This window comes from Ambystoma mexicanum, chromosome 3q (assembly GCF_040938575.1).
Source record: "Ambystoma mexicanum isolate Mex_15411 chromosome 3q, UKY_AmexF1_1, whole genome shotgun sequence".
Lineage (NCBI taxonomy): Eukaryota > Metazoa > Chordata > Amphibia > Caudata > Ambystomatidae > Ambystoma > Ambystoma mexicanum.
The window spans coordinates 336,432,056-336,454,247 of NC_090926.1; the positions used below are offsets into that span (position 1 = coordinate 336,432,056).

The window sequence follows — 22,192 nt, forward strand, 5'->3', positions numbered from 1 at the left end:
ATATGCATATATATATATATATATATAGTCACTTACACCAGAGCAGGGTCTGTGTATAGCAGCTGCACAGAGCAGTTACTGCCGTCTGCAAGCTTTATCCTGCGCAGGTATTATTATATATGTAGTCACTTACACCAGAGCACGTCTGTGTAGTACCTGCAGAGCAGTTACTACATCTGCAAGCATTAGCCTGCAGAGGTATTATTATATATGTAGTCACTTACACCAGAGTAGGTTCTGTGTAGTAGCTGCACAGCAGTTACTGCATCTGCGATCCTTAACCTGAGCAGGTATTATATATGTAGCCACTTACATCAGAGCAGGGTCTGTGCAGTAGCTGCACAGCAGTTACTGCGTCTGCGAGCATTAGCGGGTGCAGGTATTATATATATATATATATATATATATATATATATATATATATATATATATATATATATATATATATATATATATATATATATATAGTCAATTACACCAGAGCGGGGTCTGTGTAGTAGCTGCACAGAAGTTACTGCGTCTGCAAGCATTAGCTGGCGCAGGTATTTTATATATGGTCACTTACACCAGAGCAGGGTCTGTGGAGTAGCTGCACAGCAGTTACTGCGTCTGCGACCATTATCCGGCGCAGGTATTTATATATGTATCAGTTACACCAGAGCAGGGTCTGTGTAGTAACGGCACTGCAGCTATTGCATCTGCGAGCCTTCCAGAGCCTGAACCGTACCATAAATGAGCTTCAGAGCAGCTACTGTGTCTACAATACCAACAACAACAGGCTGCCCTGTGTAATTTCAAAACTAGATGTTCAGAAATGCACTTACTTACAATGTTTAGTTTTAACATGTGATAAGTACAATACAAGGAATTATAGCTTCAACGTGCATTCCTTGAGGTTGCAAAAGGGCTCCTCTAAACAATATAACAAAGGTGTGAGAAGCCTAAGTAGATGGATGCTAAAAGAAATGCATATAAAATGCACTCACCTGATGCTCCCTCAAAATGGGACATGAGCGTTTCGTAAAGGGTAGTTCCCATCCGAAAAACGTCCATAGCAACACTCCGCCTCCACTTCTTCGCGTGGGCTGCACTGCATCACTTGGGCCGCAACGTTCACATTTCGTATAGTTGAATGTTAATGGTGCTTTTTTTTATTATTTATTTATTTATTCACAAGTATATACAGAAACAACATTATATTACAGAAGGAAAATAAAACACCAAAGTTAAAAGAAATCATTATACATATTCCAGATATTATTGGTGCTTGAACTTGGTTTCTGGTAAGTCTTCACGTTATCTTATGTTTGTTACTTTAATGGAGAGCGGCAATATTGGGAAGGGGGTATTTCTGTGTATTTTGGTGGTTTGTAATGTGCATTAGGGGTGAGATTTACGTAAAGTACAGGCGGATTCAGTTTTCAGTTTTGTTTTTTCTTTATTTCAGTGTATTTTGGGGATATGTAATGTGCATCACAGAGATGAGGCAATATTGGGTTTCTTGTTAAATGTGCATCGGGTGAGATTTACTTGAAGTACTGGCGAATTCAGTTCTGCGTGAGAAAACCACAAAACGATGCGGTATTTGAGGGGGGCTGGGCAGATGTGGTTTGTGGGGCGGGGCTCAGTGCGTTCCTCCCTTCCTAATGGGACTTCCACTGTACCAGTGAATAGTTATTTATCCTCCCCGCTGAAGGGGGAGCGTGGGGGTTGGAGAATTTGTTAGGTGCAGCAGATGGGATATGTGTTTTATGCAGACAGACGTATTTGGATGCGAATTTACAGCATAAAAGTTCTGTTATTGTTTTCTCCTTCATGGGGGGCGATTTGGCATTCCCCGCGGAGAGGGTTGTTCATTTTCCCCTTTGCAACGTGTGTCAGAGAGTGCTAAACGGGAGCCTTGTATTGCTTTCGTTATCAATAACACATAAAGTCTCTATGACACCCAATAGCATTGTGTGGTCGTTTAAAAGTTTGCCGATAATTTCCGAAATGCCTTTACGGCGTTATGACGTTTCTGGTACGTCGTCGTGACGTTTACACGTGGGACGTCTACCTACCAGCTTAGGAAGAGGATCACGGAGGAAGCAGCGCTCCATGCCGTACACCGGCAGGTATTTATTTTTTATTGCGCATTTGTAAGGCGCTTATTCCTCTCCGAGAAGCGCCAGGTATATTTGGGTGCCGGTGGATTTGTTTTTCTTATTTTGATTTTAGTTGCAGCAACAGCGTATCTTTGTGTTTCTTCTTGGTTGATATACACATCCTCGCCCCCCCCCCTCCCATCCCAAACAGAAGTGATTCATGGCGGTGCTGTGCGCGCGAGGGAATTTCAAGGTATCTGCCAGCAGCAAATCGGATATACGCCATTTTCGCCCGTATTCGCGCAACACGGCTGTTATGGCCTTCCCCAGGCCAGGCAGACCAAGGCTGGGGTCATGTAGCGTGTTGATATACAAGGATCACCCTGCATATGTCGGGTGCATCCGACATGACACCCAGCGGGGGACAGACAGCTGTCGAATGGGAGCACCCAGGCCTGCTCCAACACCCAACGCCGGCGTTGCCTAGCAGGGGCACCGGCTTCCGAATGTAGAGTTGCTGGCAGGGGCTCTAAATCCATGGCATGCTGCCATTGGGAGGGAGGGAGGGAGGGAGGGGGGGGCGCAGTGTTGGCTTGCAGGGACAATGGTGGAGGGCCCTAGGCCCTTTGCTAGCTACGTGTAATAAGGTCGGTCTGTACACCAGGTAAGCTACACCAGGTAAGTACATCATCAGCTTTATTGTCCAGTCCTGTGCACCACTAAGAACCACACGGGATGGTAGGGAAGACAAAGACACCATGTATACAAGGAGCGAAAACACTGCGATCCCCACACCCATCCAAGCAGCTTCTTGGTGGTGGACTGGCCAAAACGCTGATGATATACTTGTACAGACCCACCTTATTACACTACGCTGCACCAGCGTGATGCTGAGCAATGAAGACACAGCACACCATCTTCTGTCACTCTGAAAACTGCAGAGCGGGGAAACTGCTCATTGCTTTATTACTCACCATCACCAGGGGGTTCCTGCCCCCGCTCTCCTCCCCCCCCCCCCACTCCTGCTGACATCAAATCAGTTATTGTAACCCCCATCATCTACCCCCCCTCCTTTTTGAGTAAATTGTTTTTCATACTGTATCACTGGTTTGTTTGATGTTTGTAAATATGCTTCTTTCATTATTGTACCTACTTATACTGTAAAGTGCTTTGGATTAAAGTGCTATATAAACTCAATAACATAACTTAGGTCACGTGGTTCCTGACAGCAGAAGCCCAAGCTTCCAGGAGGGGCAACACATTACAACGGCTTTCACTGTTAAAACAGCAATGAGCTCAGTACGATGGCATGCAGTGCCCTTGTCGTGATTTCTGTAACTTTACTGCCTTTACGCATACCTGCCTACATTTGAAACTAAAAAACCCTGAGATTTATGCCCTGCCTACAGCCACACAATCTGCCACGCTTCCCACACACAGCTTGACTACATGTCAAAATGTGCAGTTTGCACTTTTCAGTGGAATGCAATAAATTGTATCAAATTGGCTATTCATAACCACCCAAATTGCATAGGAAGAATGGCATACACCTTCCATAAAATCAATGCACACACAACACCAAGAGAGGATATTTTCTTAAAATAGTGTTTTTGAAAACGTTTAAGTACCGCAATTGGACATTTCACCTTGGTTGTTTTTCGTCAGCGTAGTGGTGGGGTGTCCAGCATGCAACTATCCTAATAGCTGTGGTTCAATCCCTGAGGTCGGCATAAATTCAAAGAGGACCATCAGTGTGTCTCACTTTAGCTGGGGTGACAGTCCACCCTCTTAAAAAAAGTGGGTGGACTCAGTCCACCTGCGTGTTCCCTCGATTTGAGCCCTGGTAAGCTGAAAAAAATAATAAACACAGAATACTGCTTTCAATCCGGTGTAATAACACTGGATTGAAAGCAGTATTACCGTGTTTATTTTGCTTATGCTTTTATTCTTTTTGGCCAGTTTGCCTTATGTTTTAGTCGCCCTTCAATTTAGGGCGACTAAAACATAAGGCAAACTGGCCCAAAAGAATGAAAGTGTAAGCAAAATAAACACAGTAGTACTGCTTTCAACACCGGATTGAAAGCAGTATTGTATGTTTTTATTTTGCTCCAGTCTGCATTCTTTTCTTCCCTGGAGAAGAGGCTAAAAACCCATAGTCTCTGGGGAAAACCTGCAAGTTCGGCAGGTATGCCTTTCCGAGGTTAGGGGTTCTGAACGTTGCAGGGAGATGTGCCTAGCTTTACCTCTCAGTGCTGGCAGGCAGTGCATTGGGCTGTATTGGCCAGAGTCTGTCTATACCAAAAGATGACTTTCTTGACCATTCCTCCCCCTCCTCCCAACCCTGCAATTTCTTCCTCTCTGTATAGGACAGACTACCTTCATTTCCCTGCAATGGATCACTGACTATGTGCCTGCATGTTGTTTTGCTAGTATACAGTGAACATGCAAACTTCTGGTAGTCTTGCCAGCAAGATAACATTTGAGTATTTAGCCCTAAAAATTAGCCATACTGTAAGCAGAGGTCTTCAATCTTTGGGGCATGTGATACAGGACAGTGAGAAAAGAACTTTTTTTTTTTGGCTCTCTTCATTGCATGGCGAACCACTGCCCCCCCCCCCCCCACACTCCTCATGCACATGCTCAGTCAGTGCAACGTGATGGGGTGTGCCCACGAAACGGGAAATAAATACAACCAGGATGTGCTCTTTCCTGCATTTGGATTGCACGTCCATGCTGTGTTGTTGCTTCCTGCTGGTGCCGCCTGCGTCTTTTTGCCTGGTAAGTATGCCGCTTCTCGGCTCAGCCTGCCACACCACAGTTGGAGGGGGTGCCGGGAAGCAAGCTTGTCAGGCCTTTGTCAGTCCCTCTGCTTCCCTCGCCCCCTTTGGATCCACGAAGGCAAACGCGTGGGGAAAGGAGGCAAGCAGGGGGCCCGGATCACTCCAATGCAGGTCCCCCTGCGCCCCTCTTGCTCTGTGCCCCCACTTTGGTGGCCGCGGGGGAAAAAGAGGCGAGCAGGGATGGAAGCATGCATTGCCGGTGTTTTGATATCTCTTCCCCCACGGCAGATGGCTGGGCTTTCCAGCAACCTGTAGAGCAGTCCTGGCAGATCAGTGTAACTCGGCTCATCTTTAAGCTTCCCGTTGGTTATGGTAACCAAATTGGATTTTAAAACAAAACACAGTAACAAGTAGCAATATGGCAGCCTATTGGTTATGAAAACGTGCTGATGTGAGTGTTGAATTTCGAACTGAAACCACTCCGTCCTTCTCACTAAGAAACTCGCCGTGACGAAGGACGCGGTCTGAAATGCATCGGCAAGAGATTCTGCCATTATGATAACAATAAAGAGAAATTTGAAAATAACGATGGATAAATGATTGAAATATAACCAAACATGCGTTGATCTATGGTAGATTGACTACTAACAAAGTGCCACTAAACAAAATTTGAAAGCTTAACTGCAATACAATTGAAGTAGTATTTACTACACCAACAGGTGTCTCCGAAGCTCAGTGGAAGTTCCACTGAGCTGTTCTTTCCTAGAGCCAGATATCATACAACACCGGCCCCCACCTTTGGCTGCCCCTCTGATTCGTCACACCTCTGGTCCATGGGAGGGCTCTGGCTGTGTCCAAGATCTGGCATCAGATGTCTGGTAGGATCTCGCGACCTGGCCTGCCTTGGGCATGACCAGGCTTTGCCAAGCCCCCATCTTTGCTTTGGGAAGCTTGGGGCTCAGTGACCTAATCTTCGCGGTCGTCTTTCCCCAGCCGTCACTCGCACATTTCCTGGCTCTGTCTGCTCCTCCCGTTTGGTTTTATTGTCCTGAAAGGGACACCACGGAAATCAATGGGCTGTGAACATCACTGTGGCGGGTAGGGAGTTGGTCACTGTTGAAAGCAGGCCTTCTACTTGCTGGAATTATTCTTGTTCAAATGTGCATTTTACACACTCGTAGGAACATTTCCAAACTCTTAATCGCTGCTGAAACTTGTGTTCACTATTTTTATTTATTTATTTTTTGGGGTCAGAGTACCACACCAATACTTTTTAATTTGTGTGCCCCTTGCCTTGTGTTTTAGCACAGGTTATATTTATAAAGATGTTATGTTACAAATAAATGCTTCCGTTGCAGTTATTACGAAATTAATGTGTGCCAAACGGAGGCAGAAATTGACCAACCCATCCCTTGGCCACTTTATAGCACTTCCTTTTTTATAAGTAATTGCAGAAAGTCATTAAATTACCAAGTTTGGCATATATTTTTTGTTTTCATAGTTTTGGTTAAATTCAACCTTAAACACATTAAAAGAAACAACAATATATCAATACACATAATTATATTTTGCATATATAACGTCTCGGGAACGGTCTGTCAACCTGCTGAGCTGCCCCGGGAGCCATCTACTATAGAGCAAGTCTTGATGTGATAAAATCACTGCATTACCAACAGTACTTTGTTTGTTTACTTTGGGTGCACTGCTGTCATAGAAGTAATTTAAAGTGGAATTCATGTACATCTTCCGGCTGTGCCTTTGCCTGCATGTGGCACCATATGTTGCAGAGAAGCCAGCGGCCCTCTTGTCTGGCATGGCAGCCAGTGTAGTCTGCTGCTATGTCAGTTTTGTCGCCGAACTGCAGTATGTTATGTTACTTGGAATTTATATAGAGCCTTATGTATCATTGGTATGATCTCAAAGCGCTGGTAGGTTGAACGCCCTTGGGAACCGCAGTTCAGTCAGTAGAGAGTGTGGTATGGTGCGTGGGCGCACCGGATGTGTGCAGCTGGTGTGGTTGTTGCGCGATAGCTGCTTCTTAGCAGTAGGTGTGGTGCTGGGGAAATCAGTTGGATGTGTTCAGTCTGGAGGGTTGATACCCAGACAAAGTTCTGGCTGCATTAGGCCTGAAGAGATGCTTAAACTAGCCGGAATGTGATCAGCTAGCTGTGTTTTATTAGGATGATGTGGAGTTCGTGGAGTCATGTTGTTATGAGAACAGCTAGACCGAATGTGTCATAGTACGGCTGTGTTCTAGTGAATGATGGTGTATAGGGGAGAGTAAGCGTAGTAGTGTGATATGGTGGTTATCAGTAAAGCGCCTGCGATCTAGCATCAGATCAGGACAGGGGGGCGTACATTAGTCACAATTTCTAAGTTCAACAGTACCGCAGTTACGCTAGATTTCTAGATTGAGCATTTAGCACAGCAATGATATTATGCACACTTTCTAAATTCAAACTTTGGCAGAGTAATGCTATTCTGCACGCCTTCTGAGTTCAACTATACCACAATGACGCTATAAGCTACATATTACTCAATGTTTCCGAAAGTTAGCTCAGTGAGTGAAGAACTACCATGTCATATTCTATGTAAGATATCTAGATAAATGATTGGAATGCCAGCAGGCTGGAAGTCTCAATTATTCTAGGCAGGGAATAGAAAGGGTAAAATATAACAAGCTGATGCTCTTTCTCTCACATTTATTTTTGTCTGTGACTGAGCATGAGTCACGTTGCCAGGTATGTGCTCTGACTGCTCTGTTCTCTCTGCCAGCTGGGGTGGACTGGCCTATAGGGAATTTTGGAGATTTCCTGGTTGGACCCTGCACCCTTTTGTGTGCTGGGGGAGGATGTGTGCCGACTGGCAATGTAGTGTGCAAATATTGGTACAGTCAATCTGGTACGTCTATAATATTTCTTTTATTGTACTCTTTCAATTGCAGGAACACAAATTGGCTCTATCGTCCCATCTTGGACAGCAAAGTCCCCAGCAGCAATGGCACCATAAAAAATCCTGACATCTGCAGTAGGACTTCCCGACGGTAAGAATGTCTTTTTTAAAAACTACTGTATTTTGCTGTGGGTGATGGTGGGGCAGTTTTAGAGGTATAGTTGGGAGTCACAGGGTTTTCAAACCTATTTTTGAGTCTGTTCCTTTCTCGTCCAGTTTGGGGCGGTACTGAAAGTTCACGTCTCATGTGGGAGTTGCATACAGTGCACTGTGTACTCTCTCCTGGTTTCCCAGCGTTAGGCATCAGCTAGTAGGCAGGACATAACACCCAAGAGCTGGTTTTAACCCCTGCTCATCTCATCTAATCTTAATTTTGAAGTCTCGGGTAGACCAATGTATCCTTCACTGTTTTTCATTGCAGCAGCATTGCTCCAAGCATCGGTGTGTCAACCCTTACCACCTGTGTCCCAGCAAGAAAAATCAAGTGAAGCACTTGACCCAGTCACAGAGGCAGGTAAGGATTTCTTTTCCCTATGTAACATTGGTTGAGTAGAAGTGTTAAAGGTTTATATCGGCCCTGTGCAATGTGCATCCAGGTAAGGTATATCTGTGGCTTAGTCCAGGACCACACTAATTAAAAAATTTTTGGCTAGAACTTCACGATCTGAACAGGTAGTCTTCTGAGGCTTGTATCAATGTGGTATTTGAATCCAATCAGTATTTCTGACCCATTTTTTCAGAGTTTTTCTCCCCCAAGCTATTCACATGGTTTCTTTTGGGCACTTTTTTTCCCCCCAGCCTTTTCACATGGTTCGTTTTAAATCTTTGCATGTGGTGTTTGTCACATGAACACATTTTTGATAACTTGAAATGGTTTTTAAAAACTTAAATTGACATAAATTAACGTGGGCGTTTGCAATGTTTTCACAGTCGGGCTCCTTTTTTAGATGGATCGTTGGTACGAAATGAAAAGATCTCTTTCGCTGTACTGATTGGAGGGGGTTGGGGTGTGATTTAGAAAGGCCACTCCATGACCGCACAGAGCAGTCTTTCTAAATCGAAGTATCGTGCTGGTAAAAAAAAACCCTGTCGTGCAAGAGTGCGCGCAGTGGCTGACGGGCACTGTGAGCCCCAGCAGAGTTGTCACAGAAGGCAGAGGTGAGTTTTGGAGTGTGTGTGTATATATATATATAATATATATATGCGTGTGGTGGGTGGGGAAACTGGGGTTTCAGGGATTCCTCCCCTGATTGATGAGTTAATGAAACACTTGTGTATGAGCGCAATAGAAAAATAAAATATCAATATCAATGAGTGGGTGCGGAAGGAGTGAGCGCAGTATGTGATTTCCGCACTTTAAAGCCAATACAAAATCAGCTGGAAAAGAATCAGTCTTTTTTTTTTTTGTTTTTTTTTTTTTTGTTCGGGCTTTAAAATGCAGAAATAACACACAGAACTGGATCGTTATCCTAGTGCCGAAAGATGGAGGAATCTCGAGCTAAAAGTAGAAGGAGAGGTGGAAACGGAAAAAAGAAATGCAAAAACACAGAAATATGTCTTATTTACACTTTGGGTTCACATGGATTGCAGATGGTTTGTGGCGCTACATTAGCAAGCCTAAACCCAACACAATTAAGGCTGCATTTGTAAACAAAACGGGCAGATTAAGCAAAAAAGACCAGGGTTTTGTTTGTACGGCAGCTGCAAAGCATACACAAGCAACAAGACAATGTTAAAAACGTGGCCTCAGTACCTGCAAATACATTGGAAGCTTCTTACCACTTTATCTGGGGGTGGGGGGGGGGAGCCCTTACAGATGCTGAGAGTAATTCAGCCAACATTTTTCGGTGTCAACCGGGTAATGCTTGGTGATGGTGCAGAAGAGAAATTCAAAAGTATCCTTATATCTGACAACACAATGTTCCGTTGCCTCACTGACCTGTCCTCTGATGTCAGTACATAATTGATATTGTGCTTGAAACAGTCATTTGCCCTACAGTTAGATGAGGCCACTGACATTTCAAAAGAAGCACATTTGATTACTTTTGTGAGGTACTGCTGTGGAAAAGAAATATTGACTAAATGTTTTGTAAAACAATTCAGGGTAGAGCAACTGCATCTATAGATTTTGACATTAACTACTTCCTAAGTTCCCACTGCCTAAAGTGGGAGGCGTGTGTTGGTATTTGCATGGATGGTGTTCCTTCAATGTGTGATGTTAGAGCTGGGTTAAAAGCAAAAGTGTTGGCAGTATTGTCCACAATATATGTGGAGCACTGTGTGATGGCCCGGGGTAGCTATGCCTGTGCTTAATATGGGGAATGGACTCTCAGAGGTGCTGACTGCTGTTGTAAAGATTGTGTGCATTCGCACAAGAGCCCGTCTGTTTGCCACATTATGTGCAGAAATGGGAGCTGAACATGATGCTTTGCTGTTTAACACACAGGTCGGGTTGCTCTACAGGGGAAACAAGTGTTAAGTCGTGTTTAGGAACACAGGAAGAAAGTGAGACACTTCTCCTGGGTTTAGACCAGACGAAAGGAGCTTGTACTGGTTTGTACTGTTAGCGTACCATGGCGACCTAAAGCTACATTTTCTAAATCTCTCCTTACAAGGCACAGAAAATAAACCATATAATTGGCTTTGAAGGCAAAAATGTCAGTACTCCAGAAGAAGCTGGAGCTTTGGAGGAGGAGGGTTGATGTCTGCATTCCAATGCATTTCCATTATTAGCAGATGCTCTTGAGGAGGCCGAGTAAGGTCTTTCATGTGTTGCTGATCTAATGGGAAACCATCTCCAAAACGCTCTAGTACTTTCCAGGGGACAATTGTAGCATCAGTGGTTCAGCCTTTCCTAGCAGACTTATGGGACCACCTCCCAATACACCTCCAGGAGGAACTAATGGAGCTTCTAAGTGGCCGCCTACTGGACAGCCAATTCAAAAAAGTGTCCTTGGGTGGACTTTGGCAAAATACATTGTTTCCAACTTAATCCAAATGTGCAGTCAATGTACTGTTACCTTTCAGAACCTCGTACCTCTGCAAGATTGGATTCTCAGCACTTGCAGCCCCAAAAACTAAATAGTGGTCAAAGCTGGAAGAAAACCAGTGGTTGGCTATTGCAAAAAATGTAACCCAATAGTGATAGGCTGACTGCTGAAAGACAGGTGCATCCGTCACACTAGTTCTCCAGTATGCCGCTGTCCAACTTGCAAGTGACGCGTCAACAAGAAAGTGTACCGCTGTGTGGTTCTCCGGGGACGGAAAGAAATAGTTCGCTCAGTCGGCCCTGCTATTTATGAGTCGTACTATCGGGTCCCTGTAGTTGGAGATAGAGTTGTCACACTCACCTGTGTCTCTGCAGGAGCGATAGACGAGCCTCCCTTGACTCAGTCTTCACTTCCCCTATTTCACCCGGAGGAATACCTGTCAAATACAAGGTGTACACTCAGACCTGAATTCACCTGATTCCCCTGGGCCCTTCCCCTCCCTTTACTATGTGCTTTGACGTCCCCCTACGGGCTTACCTTGATCTATAGTAGGGTGTGCACTCCATCCTGCATTTGCAGGGGCGCGATTCACTCATGTGATTGGTGCCAATGTCTGTAGGCGGAGTTCAGATGCCAAACGCTGTTTTATGCCTTCACAGCAATGCCGAGTGTTCAAGGTGTCAGTTTCTTCACTGGCTAGGACGTCCTTCCCACAAGTGAAGGTTGCGCGGAGAATGTTGAGTGTCCAAAATTGTCCGTATTGTCTTTGTTTGCTGGTATTTTTGTGGGTGAGAACGCTGCGTGTAGAAGCTAGCTGCTGGTAGGTTTGCGCAGCTCCTTCAATTCGAGCACACCTCGTAATTTCTCTCCCTTTCCCTTGCAGGAGAAATTATGTGGTATTAGCGCCTTGAGTCCAGGCTTAGCACTACGGGATACTTGGTTGTTGGGTAAGTATACACGGAGGCTTTTGGTAAGTATGCACCGCAAGCGCAGTATGCACCGCAAGCGCAGTGAAATAAGTGTCCATGTTATTGGGGCGAGCGCAATGAATAATGTCTCTTCTTTCTTTTGCAGGGGTTTGTGTGTTCGTACAACTGACCTGGATTGCAGTGTCGCGGGAAGATTTGGAGAGTATGCGCAGCGTTACTGATGTGCGTGTGTTAACGCAGTTCTTCTTTGTTCCTACAGGTGCCGGTGTAGAAGTCCCCACTTGACTGGAGATGGCTGCGGCGTGGAGTAATACAGAGGTTCTTCCGGAGCAGGTAAGCAGGATGATCCGGAGCAGGTAAGCAGAAGCTGGCTGATCCGGAGCAGGTAAGCAGAAGCTGGCTGATCCGGAGCACTGCAAGTGTGTTGCTGATACAGCTCACAGTAAGCAACACGAAGCACTGGAAGAATCTTAGGTGTGGCTTATATAGCCAGCCACACCCAAACACTAGAGAGTATATGAATCATCATGCACTTCCTGTTTGGCAACAGGAAGTGGTAACCAGGAAGTTATTACAAACACTACCAAGGAATTAAAGGAGGGATTTGCTATGGGTTCTTTGTGTGCCTATGCCAGGCCTGCCAAGCCTCCACCCAGCTTGACCCAACTACCTGCCTGATACCCATGAGAAGAGTGTAGTTCTAGGAGTACCTAACACTGGTCCTGATAAGGTAGGGATTGCAAAAAAGTCAAAAGCAATAAAATGGGATAAATATTTTTGTTTTACTTCACCAAAAATGGTTTGAAAAGAGAAAACATGAAAATACAAGCCACAATTGATTTATGATTGTTTTTATGTCAGTATAATGATCATTAATGTTTGATAATCAGTTGTCACTTTATATAAATCATTTAAGTGTGCAGTACCTAATATGAACTCAAACTTGAAGATCTTGTATTCTAGTAAAAGGAGGGAGAAAAAAATCAACAATTTGAACACAAATGTGTGTTACGTCTTATTTTTGAACCATGAAAAAAGAGCGCATAAAAACAACCTATAAAGCAGCTAATTCACAATACTACTTTGTGTCAGCTTTTTGTAGAAATCACATTTATACACCTGCCCCAGATGTGGGCTAGTTCGCTGAACACATTTTTTCCAGGGCCTTTGACACTGGAAAGGTTAGGGTCTTACTGCTACCATAGGAGCAAACTGTAATTGGTGAATAAATGTGGTCAGGGTCTATTAAAAAAATATATTTTCATAGCCATTGTGGAAAGATCTGACTTGCAAGTGACTGCGTTGATAGTAATCATGTTGTACTTAATAAACTGTTGCTGTAGGAAATGCATATAATACATATCCAACACTACTTTAAGTACTCTGTACCAAACAATTCTGAATGCTGTGTTTACAAATATTTGCTCTCTAATTTTAGTTATTGCAAGCAATGATTTTGAAAGAATTTGTTTGGCACCCAGACCACCATTTGCGGCACCATTCTACACCAGTTAAATATTTTGGAGTCCATGTGTATAGAGGGGGCAAAGCCAGGTACCATTTTTCTTAGGGGGTTTCGAAGGGTCAAAAGAGTTTGAAGACCACTGCTGTAGAGTGACTATCTTGTTATCAAGAAAATAAAAAGGCAAAAAACCCAATTTCTATCTTCCTGGCACCGCTATATGTTAACATATTTTGATTGCTAATTTGGAAGAGCACTTACCCTCCCCGGTCCCTAGGGGATAGTGCACGTGTGGGCTTCAACGGCAGAAACTTAATGTACTGAAAAAACCTTTGCAAAATACCTGGTTGCTTTTTAAAGTGGTCCATTATCCATGTGCTTGCTGTGCCCTTGTGTGCTACGTTGCTATGTGTCCGGTAACATGCATATACAACTTGTACACATGGCCACATTTTAATTGGGTGTGAGAGAAATCATAAGTTGCCCGACAGCTGCATGCCGATGCACAGACACCTGTTGCCATAGATTTACCTTGTGTGGGGATTGTTGATGTGTGGCTCGTGGGAAGCGTATGTGACTTTCGCAGCATCTTTAATATTGCTTAATTCTGAAGCAGGGTGCCAAGTGGCAACGTTTTGTTTGGCTGGCATGAAGGCTGGCTACGTTTTGGAGTGTGTGGAAGACTGTTTGAGCCGCTGTGTGGTACGGGGTGTGCTGCACACACACCGCCAAGTGTAGTCTCAGGCTGGGGATAGTTGAAATGCCCTGATGAATGCATTCTTTGATTCCTATATTCTTCCTTCTGGTGGCACAGGGTGCTTTGGGCTTTACTTTACAAAAGTTCCACATTTGCTGTTGTGATTCTGCACACCGAGAACAGTTGCAGATATTGGCCATCCAAGCTCTCATGAAGAAGGGAGAGAAAAGGCTCCTCTAACCAACAGTAGACAGATGCCCCCCCCCATTTATCTTTTTGTCTTAACCATGCTTGCAACCTGATTATTGCTTTCACTTAACCTCCGCGCCCCCCCCAACCCCCCTGTTCTAGCTAGGGAAGTTTGTTCACAGTATGTGCACCAGTTCAGATTTGTGTAATGTGAAAAGTGTACAGGGCAGGTACTCTGAAGTTCAAGGTCAAAGCACCCCTAAAGAGGTTCTGTGAAGCTGCCCTCCCTCTCTTTCCCCCCCCCCCCCCATAAAAAGCAAACTGCCTGGCATTCAACGACTGTCATTTTGTATTGTAATGCTCTTGAATATTCTTTCATTGCTGGCAGTTACAGATGCTATACACGTGAGGCAGAGCTTTTTACGCCATGTATTTTAAAGAACACCTGTATGGCTTGTTTACCCCCGTTTTCCATTGCTTTTTCGGTTCACAGTAGGGCTAATTGTGCCAGCTTTTCTGCGCAGGGGACAGTTTTCTAATTCTCCCCATGACTTGTGCTCTACTCCATGTTTGTTTTAGTTTGTTCAACGCTTTGGGGATATCGCTGCATGATTTAATATTTACAAATGTACGTTTCAGGGACTCTGATGACTGCATGTTCTAGTTATACTTAAGGAATAGTGTGCTCAAAAATATTGTCCCGAATGTTCGGGCACGTGGTTTTTAGCAAACTGTGAACTATCATAAAAACATTTCCTATGCACCATACCATAGATTTCTGCACTTTTACACATGCGAATCAGGCAGCGAGGCGGGGCCATGTTGTGCTAATCTTCTCCGTTGCCACTGCCCTAAGTTGAACTGCCCCTGTGGCAGAAATTCATATCCCCTGAAGCTGACATCACTATTCCTAGCGATATTCTCCCCCTATTTTCATGATGTTAGTGGGCAGCGTAGCCAAATGTGCCCAGTCATCACCTATGTCTTAACGTTAGTTGACGCAGAACTCAGAATATCAACACACACATCCTCTCGCAGCACAGCGCGTCCCAAATTGGAATAGAAAACGCTATTTTTAAAGGTAACCCTAATACTCTGCAATTTATAGTGTGCTTTTATTTCACAATAAACACTCTGAGACCATCAGCCAATTTCCATATTTAACCAAATTGTTGACTACTTTCAAATGTCAATTGTTTATCATGAGGCACACAGTGTTAATTTCGGTAGAAGAATCGCATTGGACGCACCGTGAATCGCAAGACTTCGGTATCAGGTTCTTGTTAGACCACCCTAAACTATGTCCGGTTGCTCCAGGTCGCTGGTACCACGTAAGGGCATATCGGCCCGGGGCGAGCGTCCAACAAAAGCGTGATGGTTAGCCAGGCGTTTGGGTGCATCTGCCACTGCCTGCTGAAGAAGCCATCATTTGGTATCTGGACACGATGACATTCGCAGAATGGTAGGATGTATTTGTGTAAAAAACATAACAGAAATCTAACAGAAATCTCTCTCAATAACTGTCCTTTATTCTAATTTATCCATTTAACCATTAATCCTGCACCGTGTGAAAACTAATGATCACAAACCAGAAACAATGGAATCACAAAACATTGCAGAAAGTTTGAGTACACAATTTGTTTGAGAGGTTAATGCTGTGCAGTATGTTTAGCTCGCAATAGCATGGGGATGCGTTATCATTGTTGCAGGTATTACAAACCTCCCGTCATTCATTCCAAAGCGAATACTCCATTTCTTCCAAGGACGAACAACAATTGAGCCTTCATAGGGGCGCCCATGCTAACTTGCCTTTTGGTGAAGGAAAGCCACAAATCAAAAACATACTGTACATGATGCGTCGGTGTGAACAGGCCACAAGCAACTTCAAATGCAGTGACCTTCACTCCCATGGGAGCGATTAGCCCTGCCTGCTGACTAACGTTTAATTTGAAATATTTTCGAAAAACAAATTGTTTGCTAGCATCCACCAATGCTGCGCTACAGTGAATACTATTTTAATCTTCTACATTGATAGTGATTTTCGTTATTGTCTGACAGCAGTTCATTATTTTCCTCCCCATTGTCACATCTGTGTGCGCTTTGTTTTCGTGTGGGAATGTTATTTACCCCTGTTTTCTTGATTTTCTGTGAAACCGTGGTCCTCTCTGTAACGACGGCACCAGCAAGCTGGTAATTCCCGACCTTGTACACATTCCTTGAATAGAACATTGATTTAAAAAAAAAAAAGGGAATCAAACATTTTTTAAATTAAAATCTTTCATCACTCATTGCTTACATAACCTCGTAAACAGTGTACGCCATTTAGTTAAAATATACATTTCGATTTTAACCTGATTGATGGCAAATGTACTCGATCAGAGATCACTGCAAACATAGTGATTCTAATGTTGCCCTCAAAACATTTTGCAATGTGTTCAGCATTGGGGAGAATTGGTAACGTTGGGACTCGCATGGTAACAGTATGAAAGAATGCACGTTTATATGAATGTTACTGTCTGATAGGATTTACTTTCATTCTTGGGGAACTGTCAGTATGCAGCTGGACAAGCTCCAAAGGATGATGAGATTGTAGTCAAGGTACCAGCATCCCCCTGTAACACAGTACTTGTTTCAGTATGGATGAAAACCGCGAGATGGAACAGACACAATTGGATGCAGACAATGGAACCTATAAAGAGAAACACTTCAATGACTTAGTGCAAGGCATAAAATAAGCGGTATCACATCACACTTTGCAATATAATACCATTGAGCTGCTTTTTATTTGTTTACTTATGTCGCACTAACTGCGAGATGATTTTTGGAGCGAGTGCTGAACTCCACTACTGCTAAATGCATGGATGGTGTTCAGAGCTTGTGGCGCATGGAGCAGGCGAGGCAGAGGCCCGGGCTTTGATGAAAGATTGTATCATTTCATGGCCATGGCCAGTGCCTGCACCCATGTGTTGCTGCTGCCAATGGTATCTATCTGCAGAGGTAAGGTCGCATCCCATGCTGCTGACTTAGAGATTCTATGTGTTCATTCTTGAAGTTTAACACACAGTTTTAAAGATTTACGGCCGCAGGCTGGAGGAGTGAGCGGCTGTTAACTAATCACTCCGGAGTTTGAGAGTTTTACAAGGCAGATGATTGCACAGGGCCCTGGATCTGAGAGGGGAATAGACATGGTGGGGGCTTTTGTTAAATGCAGGAAGTGTGGCGTTCAAGTACAAAATAAGACGGCGCAAGTTCTGCCAAGTCTTTGTACAGATCATGCTGGGGGCTGGTGCAAGGGTGAAATACTGTCTACTGCTGTTGTGTTCATTTCCAAATTGAGTTTTCATTTACAGTTTACAGAGCGTGCATACATTACAATGGAAACTATAATGTATGCTCGCTCTATTAAGTAGGTTTCCTTGATCATGCCTGTCATGCCACCTTTCACTTACCCCATCAAGTAAAGGATTTATGCGGAAAAGACATAGAAGTAGTCAGGTTTGGTGCAGCACACATTTAATTGCCAGTTACAGGCATAAGAGCACTGCTCCGGCACAAAGCACGTGTCCTAGTAAAAGCCTGACTCCCCTCACCGCCCAGCCTTCATCAAAACTGCATTTTACAGCACATTATCCCCAAAGAATTAAAAAAAAATGCTGAACCATTTAAAAGGCAGCTCTGAACATGTTGTATCCCAGCACTAGTCACTCAACCTTCAGAGCTGCCTGTACAGCTTTCCGCTCCTGCAACAGGGGCATTGTGCATGAGTCTTGTCTCATTTAGTATGTACAGTCACTGAAATCTGTGAAGATGTATACGTGGGGTAAGATGGGTGGTAGAGTGAGGTTCTACGCAACACTAATTGTGTTTACAGACACCCCCTCACCCCAAAGTTATTGGGTGTGCCTAAGCACCCGCACACTTTCAGAGCCCTCATGACCATGACAAACTTCAGAGGAAAACTGTGATCCGAACAGTCCCTCAATTAAAGTCTTAGCAGGGGCTATGTGTGAAAGGTTGGGCAATTGGCATTAAGATGAAACCTCCAACTGAAAGACTCCCAGACATCTCGTCTTACCTAGCAAATCTGTCTGCTTCCGACACACTTGGAGTGAGCAACACAAAACACCTTTTGAAACATTCGTGTTTTTTTCCAGTCTACTAGCATCACAGGCAAAAAGGTTTGCATTTCTGTCAAACACTGTTAACAGCAGCAGAATATCGACAAGCTGGAAGTTTGTGACTCATATCTATAGTCTGGTAGCCTTATTACATCATTTATTTTAATGTGAGTCTTAGTGGTAAATGTACAATGCTGAAAAATATTTTTTCAGACTTCCATTATTTTGTGTTCTGGGACTTGTAGTTTTCCCATTCAGGGTGTGGAAAATAAAAAAGTGCAGTGATATTCTCTTGGCTTAACCTCTTTATATATGAATGTACATATGGTCCGGTTGCTTTGTGGCTTACTTGGTCCGACAGTCCCCGTACTGTGCGCCTATGAACAACCTTAAAACAGTTATTCAGCCCCTACTAAGAAAGTCGCCCAGCACAGACACTATCTGGGGACATAGGCTCACACAGCAAAAATAAATGACTTCCAAACACAATGCATACTGCCTTAACAAGTAACTAAAACAGCTAACATGTAAGATGCATGTACTCATCTTCAGTAGATTACTGGGCACTTTACACAAATGTCATTAGAATCTAGGCTGACAAGCACTTCCTTTTTGTTCTTGGACGTGAGTAATACCACATCTCTGGATGGGATTTGAGAAAATGAATGCAAGTAGTTAAGACCTGGGTCAAAAAAGAGTCAAAACCACATAATACCTTGAAACTAGAACACAAAGTAAAGCCATATCAACCCCATGGCTATTTAGGGACAAAAATATGTGGCATTCCAAACACACAGACATTGAATGGAAGAGCTGCACTGGTTTATGAAAGGCAAAGAGCCAGCAGTCACAAGGTACGACTAGAACCAAATCCACGACTAGAACCAAATCCACATCGAGCTAAAGTCATGGCCTCCTGTAGAAGCCCATGTTTAAATATGTTGTGGCACAGACAAACCGGGATTCCAGCAATTTTAAAAAAATGCTAAGACGGTTCTAATTGTTTACAATCTGTGCCGCAGAAATAATTATTGGCAACAATCAACCTCTTGCAGAAACCTAAAATTGCTGTGCATCTGTTTTCTGCTTCGAACATATGACCAGTGTCCATTACTTGGGGATCAAAGATGTTTGCCCCCATGTTTAACATCTGAGGTCTGCCACTGCAGTATAGAATAACAAAAAGGGCGCATTTGTCAGAGTGTAGTCATGAACTGCAGAGCATACACAATGCCTTTATTTAAACAACATTGTGTGCCCCCTTTTGTGTAAACCATAGTACTTTAACTTCAGGAGTGGGCAGAGCATGCAATGATTTCTTATGGGCATTCAGAACGAACGTAGATGCCCTTATCACTTTAAGGCAGGTTTCGACACTGGAATATCGGGTCCTGGACTCCAACACCCACCTTTTCCCTTCAGACCCTTCCTCTGGCAGTTGCTAGCTTTCAAGAACAAAATGGGCATCATTATGAAATAAGTTAGCCTAATAAAGTTGTCACCTATGCAATATTGCACTATTTATATACACCCACCCCCACAGTGGCCTGCCTCTCTTTTAAAAATGATGACCCCTCTCTCCCTCCACACACATACTGTCACCTGTAAAACTTCATACGCAGTCACTGACCTCATTTCAAACTGCCTGATCCCTTTTCTTAAAATGGCCTTTATTACGAGGATGCCTTAATGTCGCGGCATATGTACATTCTTGGAGTTAATAGTAAAAATGTAGTTCTCGCCCCATTGCAAATGGTGATGCAAATAGTTGCTAGCCATTTAGGTTGAATTGCTAATCAAAAAACAATTATTTAGCAATTTTCACTTATCAATTTTGCAAAATTAATTTATGCCTTGTAGTGTAACCGACTGGATACATAATTTCATATTTGAAATTCAAAGCATAATGCATACTCGTAATTGAGAAAACAATAACTGGTAGGCGCTAGAAGCTGTTGTTGACGCATGAAAAGAAATGGATGCTGTTTCTTGCGCCTTCATTTTCAGTGCATTGTCACGAAGTCGCAAAAGGGAAAATTTGATTAGACATGTGGGAAGATCCAACTCTTGATATATCCTGCAAATTTGTAGGGCTCACCATTGGTATACTGGACATGTCAGTGTTGTCACTTGCGGGGGTCTGTGCTCCAGTCAGTATGCTCTCCAAAAAAAAGACATGTCAAGCACACAATTCCAAATGCTTCTTTTGAAGGGCACTATGGCATTGTTTTCTATGGTCCTAATTCCTTTCTATAATGCTCCATAAACCAGGGACAGATGTGTAGTTACAAAGTAATAACAATATGGTAAATATGCAATTCATCATCCGGGACTCGCCTGAGGTAGCATGTGCATGAATAGAGTTGGAATTGCATTGGAAAGCAATTTACGAGACGTTCTGAGTCAATGCTTTTTTGTGTACTGTGATTGGTTGTACATTTCCGGGGTAAAGTGCAGGCTGCATATGCGGAATAGATTGGCCCACAAGTCTTCCAAGACCTCCTCAACTCTACTTTCAAGCTCGTCCACCGGAAATCCACAACATCGAACCCATTCTCTTATTAAATCGATATTAATTGGGAATTTATGCATGATGGTGCCCATACGTTTGACATGGCTCCTAGAACCGAAAACCATACAAGCAGGCATTTTTGGAAATATAAAAAAAGTACACATAATTACAAAAATAATTCTACACAATACATGAGATTGGTGGGATTATATCAAACCTTTCTATAGACATGGTTCGAAAAAGATGCTATTCCATCACTTTTGACACTGATTAAATTATCGAGATCACAACACTTTAAACAGACAATGGTAAAGTCATTCAGATGAATGAACATTACACTACTAGGTACATTCGTCCGAAATATAGACATTTTGAGATCAGAAGGAGCTTATTAGGTGACCTGCCCTTACCTTGACTAACAATTTGATTCAGCAAGCTGGGTAGTTAGTAGCAGGAGAACAGGTAGCACAATCGCAAGTGGACTTCCCGTGCTCACAGATGTTCTCAGGATAACTATTAAGGGGTTTATGAAGAATTAGAAAAGTGGGTGTCTGTGATGCAGAAAAGGGCCGGAACACTGCTGAAGGGAGACACACTTATGTGGATTGTAGGGGCGCGGCCTGCTTCAGGGGAGCCTGGAGACACTGGATCTGCCTAGGCCATGTGAGCAATGGCCCCTGTGCGGAAGATACCTTTTTGAAGTGCACATGGTGTTTGGAACTTTGGCCGTTCCCGCCCTGCCAGCCCTGCCAGGACAACTGAGCGTGTCCTTGATTCAATTAAAAAGTTAAACAACTATTCATAAAATGTTTTTTTTCCCAATTTTATTTTGTTGCTGATTTTGATGGCACAAATGTACTACAAATTCTATACTTCGGGTTTCAGCACAGTGTGGGAAAATCCCCTGTACTGACCGCTGTCACTGTGGAATTTGGCTCAAATGGCACCAACGACACAGGCGGGTATTACTCATCGAACACGATATCCAAGCCTCCCATGAAGCCACCATGTAAACGGACGATGAGCCACCAGCCTGTACCACCTGTGGAAGAGGAACATGCAAACTGTATTTAAATGAACATGATCAGTGTACAAACCTTAGTTGAAAATGCAATCTTGTATCCTATGGCATAGTTGCAAGTACAAATTTGACTTCATGGATCAATCGACTTGGGCTTTAAAGTGTAGAGTGAACACGCATGCAATCCATAACGTTTGGGGGACAGAAATATTGTTTCATGGCTGTACGTGAAAGACACATAAGATGACCAGTCTGATGTCCCCAAATCGCGAGTGATGTATGGATTTGTGAGAAAGTTACGATAATATATCTAAAATGTTAGGTTTCCTAAGTTACATCAGATCTAGCATACTCGAGTTAATTGGATTGCGAGGGCGAACTGTTGTGTGCGAAGTTCTTGCATAAGCACCATCATAATCCTCAAGACGGACCTTGTGAGGCAGGCTGCCCTGAATGTC

General features: G+C 43.5%; 1 protein-coding gene across 2 annotated transcripts in view; it reads left to right on the forward strand.

Moving 5' to 3' along the window:
* The first annotated feature begins 1,973 nt into the window (after positions 1-1,973).
* The window catches only part of MED7 (mediator complex subunit 7), a 48,162-nt gene continuing 27,943 nt past the window's right edge, over positions 1,974-22,192 (forward strand). Inside the window, exons 1-3 of one of the 2 annotated variants that reach the window (XM_069653939.1) lie at positions 1,974-2,114; positions 7,809-7,907; positions 8,238-8,330. The gene's annotated coding sequence lies outside the window, so the exon portion shown is untranslated. The remainder of the gene's footprint in view (positions 2,115-7,808; positions 7,908-8,237; positions 8,331-22,192) is intronic. The other variant, XM_069653940.1, reaches the window with a different exon arrangement.